Genomic DNA, 6,000 nt, shown 5'->3' on the forward strand with positions numbered 1-6,000 from the left:
GAAGATGTCATCTATGTATCGCCACCACCTGGTGCTGTCAGCCTGACGCATGCGCACCTGCTAACAATAAATGCCTGATAGGGAGGACTTGAGTCAAACACATACGAGCCCTTTGCATAAATTAAATATCAGTCTTTTGATAGGTCAGTGGTCTGAGAGCCGTAACTTGATACACATCTTGTTGAATATTTGATTAAATTGTAATTAGGTCTATATTAAGTTGTTCTAATATATAGACGTTTTTAGATGTTTTTAATATGTCACTTTCTGTATCAATGTTTTATTTTTTGATACCGTAACTTTTGTTTTACACGTAACTAAATGCTGTTTGTATTTTTGATACTATTGTAATGAGCTTGATTGCTTGTATTTGATGCACACTATATAAACCATGACTGTTGTACACACCATTATGCTTGAAAAAAGTCCTAATGTTGGACTGAAACGTCGCACCTCTGTATGTTGGCTTGAATAAATCACAGTTTTTTTCATTCATCCTGTTGGAGTGCTGCAAGATTTTTTTCACCTGTATATATGTATATATATATATATATATATATATATATCTGTGTGTGTGTGTGACCTTTTTCCTGCTTGTGTATATATATATATATATATACATATACATATATATATATATATATATATATATATATATATATATATATATATATAAAAGTCCAAATACAATATCAGCCGCACAGCCTTGTAAATCGTAGGTGGGTGCCAACCTGCCCAGGTCAGGGCTACCAGACCTGCTGTAGTAGAATCCAAAAATCAGGCAGCACTCCACGGTATAAGCAAGGTAGAAAAAGGTGCTTTATTGCTCCATATACACACGACGTTTCAGCTCAACACAGGAGCCTTTCTCAAGTGAGAAAGGCTCCTGTGTTGAGCTGAAACGTCGTGTGTATATGGACCAATAAAGCACCTTTTTCTACCTTGCTTATACCGTGGAGTGCTGCCTGATTTTTGGATTCTATTCTAATATATATATATATATATATATATATATATATGTATATATATATATATGTGTGTATATATGTATATATATATATGCGTGTGTGTGTATATATATATGTATATATATATATGTGTGTGTATATATATACATATATATGTGTGTGTGTGTGTATATATATGTGTGTGTAGGCTTTAAAGGACAGAGCTGAAACGTTTCACATGGGGCAATAAACATGCACAAACACGCTATTTAAGGCTGTAAACCAGTTCAACTTATATGACCTAGTGACAGGTCCTCTAATTCTTTCATCAGTTTTTGTAAGGAATATGGGCTAGTTGCTATATAGGGAAACAGATAAGCAATATCAAATGACTATTAAGATTGATTGGTACGTTTGAGATTTTTTTTTTCATATATTCTTTTATCGCCTGCGTCCCATTTAACTCAATAATAGTATGCAGTAGGATCCCCATAATTTTATTATTTTTGCCTATGTGAAGCAAAGCGTTTTGAGATATGTATTAAGCAGGGCTCAGACCCCAATAAAGATTATTTGTTCCCAAAAACAATGTCGCCAGTTATCTGAAAGTCTATATCGAAATATAAAACACACCACAAACCAGTCTTTTTTTTGGTTCGTGGTGTTATTTTTTTTTGCCTTTTTTTCTTTTTTGTATCGGTGACATTATTTTCAAAATACGGCATGCTCTAAAGCATCATGCACACGACTGTAAAAACACCCGTTATTGCGGGTCGTAATTACGACCCGCAATAACGGGCTCATAGACTTCTGTTACCCACGGGTACCTTCCCGTTTTCTCACGGGAAGGTGCCCGTGCCGTTAAAAAAAATAGAACATGTTCTATTTTTCTATTTTACGGGCCGTGCTGCTATACTTTATAATGACAGCACGGCTCACAAAAGCGGCCGGCTGCCAGCGGCCGGCCGTGCCCGGCCGTGCTCGTAATTACGAGCACGGTCGTGTGCATGAAGCCTAAGTATGATGTTTTCCCTGCGTTTTTGTTTCTTTTACAGTTGCAGACATTCCATATTAACTTCCTCTTGATCTCTTCCATAGATGGGTCTTACCATTGCCCCTGTCAATAGAGAGTGTCCTTAGACAGTCTAAAATTATTAGCACTGCATGGACATTGTCAGACTGCGTCAGAGGGTAGTTGTAACGCCCATACATTTACAAGAGGAATAACAGAGTAATGGCCAGCATTGATTTTTCATGGTAAATACAAGTATTTACTAAAACTGACATGTCAGGAGCGCTGACAGGTCCTCTAACATTCTTTGTCTGTTAGATGCAATAATAAAGGGATATGCATTAAATTCCCCTAGTGGTGGATAGAGGGAGTCAGGATGTTATAATTTTACGCTGCCTGTGAAATTAATCCGTCCATTTTGAACTCTGCCCTACCCCCATAAAGATACTGTGTATATTATATAATTTTTCACCACAAAACTTTGAATCGGAATACAAAACGGTGTTCAAAGTTAAATATGTGCTACAGCACAAGAAAAGAGGAAAAAGTGATTTGAAATTCCCTGACTCGGGTCCTCTATTTCATAGGCTGCAGCCACTAGAACAGTGTGTTATTGTTTGCACTGCAGAATGTGACTTGCCATTGATACAGAGAAAAGACAGAAAACAGTAATCCAATGTATAGAATGTGAACAATGAGCTTTGTCATCGATGCTGCAATATAAAGCAACAACCTCCCAAAAATAATGTTTGTTTTTTATGTCACTAATGGTAGGTAAAATACATAATATAGAACCAGCATTATAAAACAACTAGAGGGCCTACGACTTTTCCTCTTGGATAGGTAGAATAGTCTCAAAAGCTATATACTTGCTAAGCTACTCTACGTGTTGCAAACCGTACCAATTCACCTCCCCCTATACTTTTTTAGGCCTCATGCACACTTCCGTCGGCCATTGAACGGCCGTTATTGACGGTCCCATCACACACGGGCTGCACACGGATGGCTTCCGTGTGCAGTCCGTTGTTTCACGAACCAAATTCAATGAGAAGGCCGAGACTGTTCCGTCAAAAACGGGCAGGAGTAGGACCTGCACTACTTTTGACAGAACGGCCGCCGCACGGTTCCGTTAAAACAACGGAAGTGTGCATGGCCCGATTGAAATGAATGGGCTCAGGGTGCTATCAGTGACAAAAACGGATAGCACCCTGAAGGAAAAAACTGAAGTGGGCATGAGGCCTTAAAAGCATGCATAGCCTGTTTGTAAAATTCCTATGGAGTGGCAGACGTCTGCGACTTGCGCTCACTGAGCTAATTTAAACGAAGGGTGGGTTTGCTTTACCTGATGTCTAAATATACTCCATAGAAATCCATTTGTCCTGATGGCTGCCCCTGGGGTCCCAATCCACTCCCACATTGATCTAGAGAAATCTGTTAGCACAAAATGATCTCTAACTTCTGTGGTCACCGTCTACCTCTTGCAATGTACACCAAGTCATCTGCGATAATTGCAAGTGGTACACTTAAAATTGATGGCCTATCCTCTCTCTGTATAGGCCATCAATAGCTGATGGATCAGGGTCCGACTCCTGGGACCTCCGCCAATCAGCTGTTTTGAAGGGGGTGGGGCTCGTACGAGCGCTGCTTCCCTTTCATTTCTTCTTGCTCACAGTGAATCTTCGACGCACATCTAGCGGCGATTCACCGGTATTGCAGCCTTTTCTACCATTGAAGTGAATGGGAGAAAAGGCTGCAATACCTGTGAATTACCGCTACAAGTGTGAAACATTCACAGTGCGCAAGAAGAAATGAAGGGGAAGCAGCGCTCGTACGAGGGCAGCTCAGGGGGCGGGTCCTTTCTAAATAAAAGCTTCTTCTCTACTGACATTTTCTATTGGCTAGTGGCAGTTGGAGAGGGGAACAGCATGTGCGTCCTGCCCAATTAGCTTAGTAAGAGGACGTGCACATTACTATACAGATTGAACACCAGGGGGCATAATTATAATGAAGTAAAGCAATATCTGGCAACTTGAGCATTTTTGTAACAAGGTAAATTACTAAACTAACATTTCAAGCCGAATAGCTGAATTATATTGCAAAAACATTTAATAGTGGGAGAACCCCTTTAATTCCCACATACATACTATTTTCTAATATACACTACCGTTCAAAAGTTTAGGGTCACTTAGAAATTTCCTTATATTTGCAAGAAAAGCACAGTTTTTTTCAATGAAGATAACATTAAATTAATCAGAAATACACTCTATACATTGTTAATGTGCTAAATGACTATTCTAGCTGCAAACGTCTGGTTTTTAATGCAATATCTACATATGTGTATAGAGGCCCATTTCCAGCAACCATCACTCCAGTGTTCTAATGGTACACTGTGTTTGCTAACTGTGTTAGAAGGCTAATGGATGATTAGAAAACACTTGAAAACCCTTGTGCAATTATGTCAGCACCGCTGTAAACAGTTTTGCTGTTTAGAGGAGCTAGTTGAGAATCTGGAGCATTACATTTGTGGGTTCGATTAAACTCTCAAAATGGCTAGAAAAAGAGAGCTTTCATGTGAAACTCGACAGTCTATTCTTGTTCTTAGAAATGAAGGCTATTCCATGCGAGAAATTGCCAAGAAACTGAAGATTTCCTACAACGGTGTGTGCTACTCCCTTCAGAGGACAGCACACACAGGCTCTAACCAGAGTAGAAAGAGAAGTGGGGGGCCCCGCTGCACAACTGAGCAACAAGACAAGTACATTAGAGTCTCTAGTTTGAGAAATAGACGCCTCACAGGTCCTCAACTGGCAGCTTCATTAAATAGTACCCGCAAAAAGCCAGTGTCAACGTCTGCAGTGAAGAGGCGACTCCGGGATGCTGGCCTTCAGGGCAGAGTGGCAAAGAAAAAGACATATCTGAGACTGGCTAATAAAAGAAAAAGATTAATATGGGCAAAAGCACACAGACATTGGACAGAGGAAGATTGGAAAAAAGTGTTATGGACAGATAAATCGAAGTTTGAGGTGTTTGGATCACACAGAAGAACATTTGTGAGGAGCAGAAAAACTGAAAAGATGCTGGAAGAGTGCCTGACACCATCTGTCAAGCATGGTGGAGGTAATGTGATAGTCTGGGGTTGCTATGGTGCTGGTAAAGTGGGAGATTTGTACAAGGTAAAAGGGATTTTGAATAAGGAAGGCTATCACTCCATTTTGCAACGCCATGCCATACCCTGTAGACAGCGCTTGATTGAAGCCAATTTCATCCTACAACAGGACAATGACCCAAAGCACACCTCCAAATTATGCAAGAACTATTTAGGGAAGAAGCAGGCAGCTGGTATTCTATCTGTAATGGAGTGGCCAGCGCAGTCACCAGATCTCAACCCCATAGAGCTGTTGTGGGAGCAGCTTGACCGTATGGTACGCAAGAAGTGCCCATCAAGCCAATGCAACTTGTGGGAGGGGCTTCTGGAAGCATGGGGTGAAATTTCTCCCCATTACCTCAGCAAATTAACAGCTAGAATGCCAAAGGTCTGCAATGCTGTAATTGCTGCAAATGGAGTATTCTTTGACGAAAGCAAAGTTTGAAGGAGAAAATTATTATTTAAAATAAAAATCATTATTTGTAACCTTGTCAATGTCTTGACTATATTTTCTAGTCATTTTGCAACTCATTTGATAAATATAAGTGTGAGTTTTCATGGAAAACACAAAATTGTCTGGGTGACCCCAAACTTTTGAACGGTAGTGTATATATTAAATTTTTTAGATTCTTGCTTTGCATTTTTGTTTTCTGAATTACTTTTTAGATTTTGTTTTGTTTTGTGAAACGATCCTCCATTCAATTTACTCTATGTACTATTTGTACCTTACGGACCTGAGTGTCTAATTCAATGTTCTGCTCTTTGCAATTTATCATGCTTGTTTTGTTTAAATATTTAAAGGCTATGTAAACGTTTTGATAGGCAAAAATAGTTGTTTTTTTTAATAAAAAGGTGTATCATTGTGTTTTGTGTAACTTTGTAAATACTTTTTATTA

The sequence above is a fragment of the Rhinoderma darwinii genome, chromosome 8 (genome assembly GCF_050947455.1).
Source record: "Rhinoderma darwinii isolate aRhiDar2 chromosome 8, aRhiDar2.hap1, whole genome shotgun sequence".
In the NCBI taxonomy this organism is placed as follows: Eukaryota; Metazoa; Chordata; class Amphibia; order Anura; family Rhinodermatidae; genus Rhinoderma; species Rhinoderma darwinii.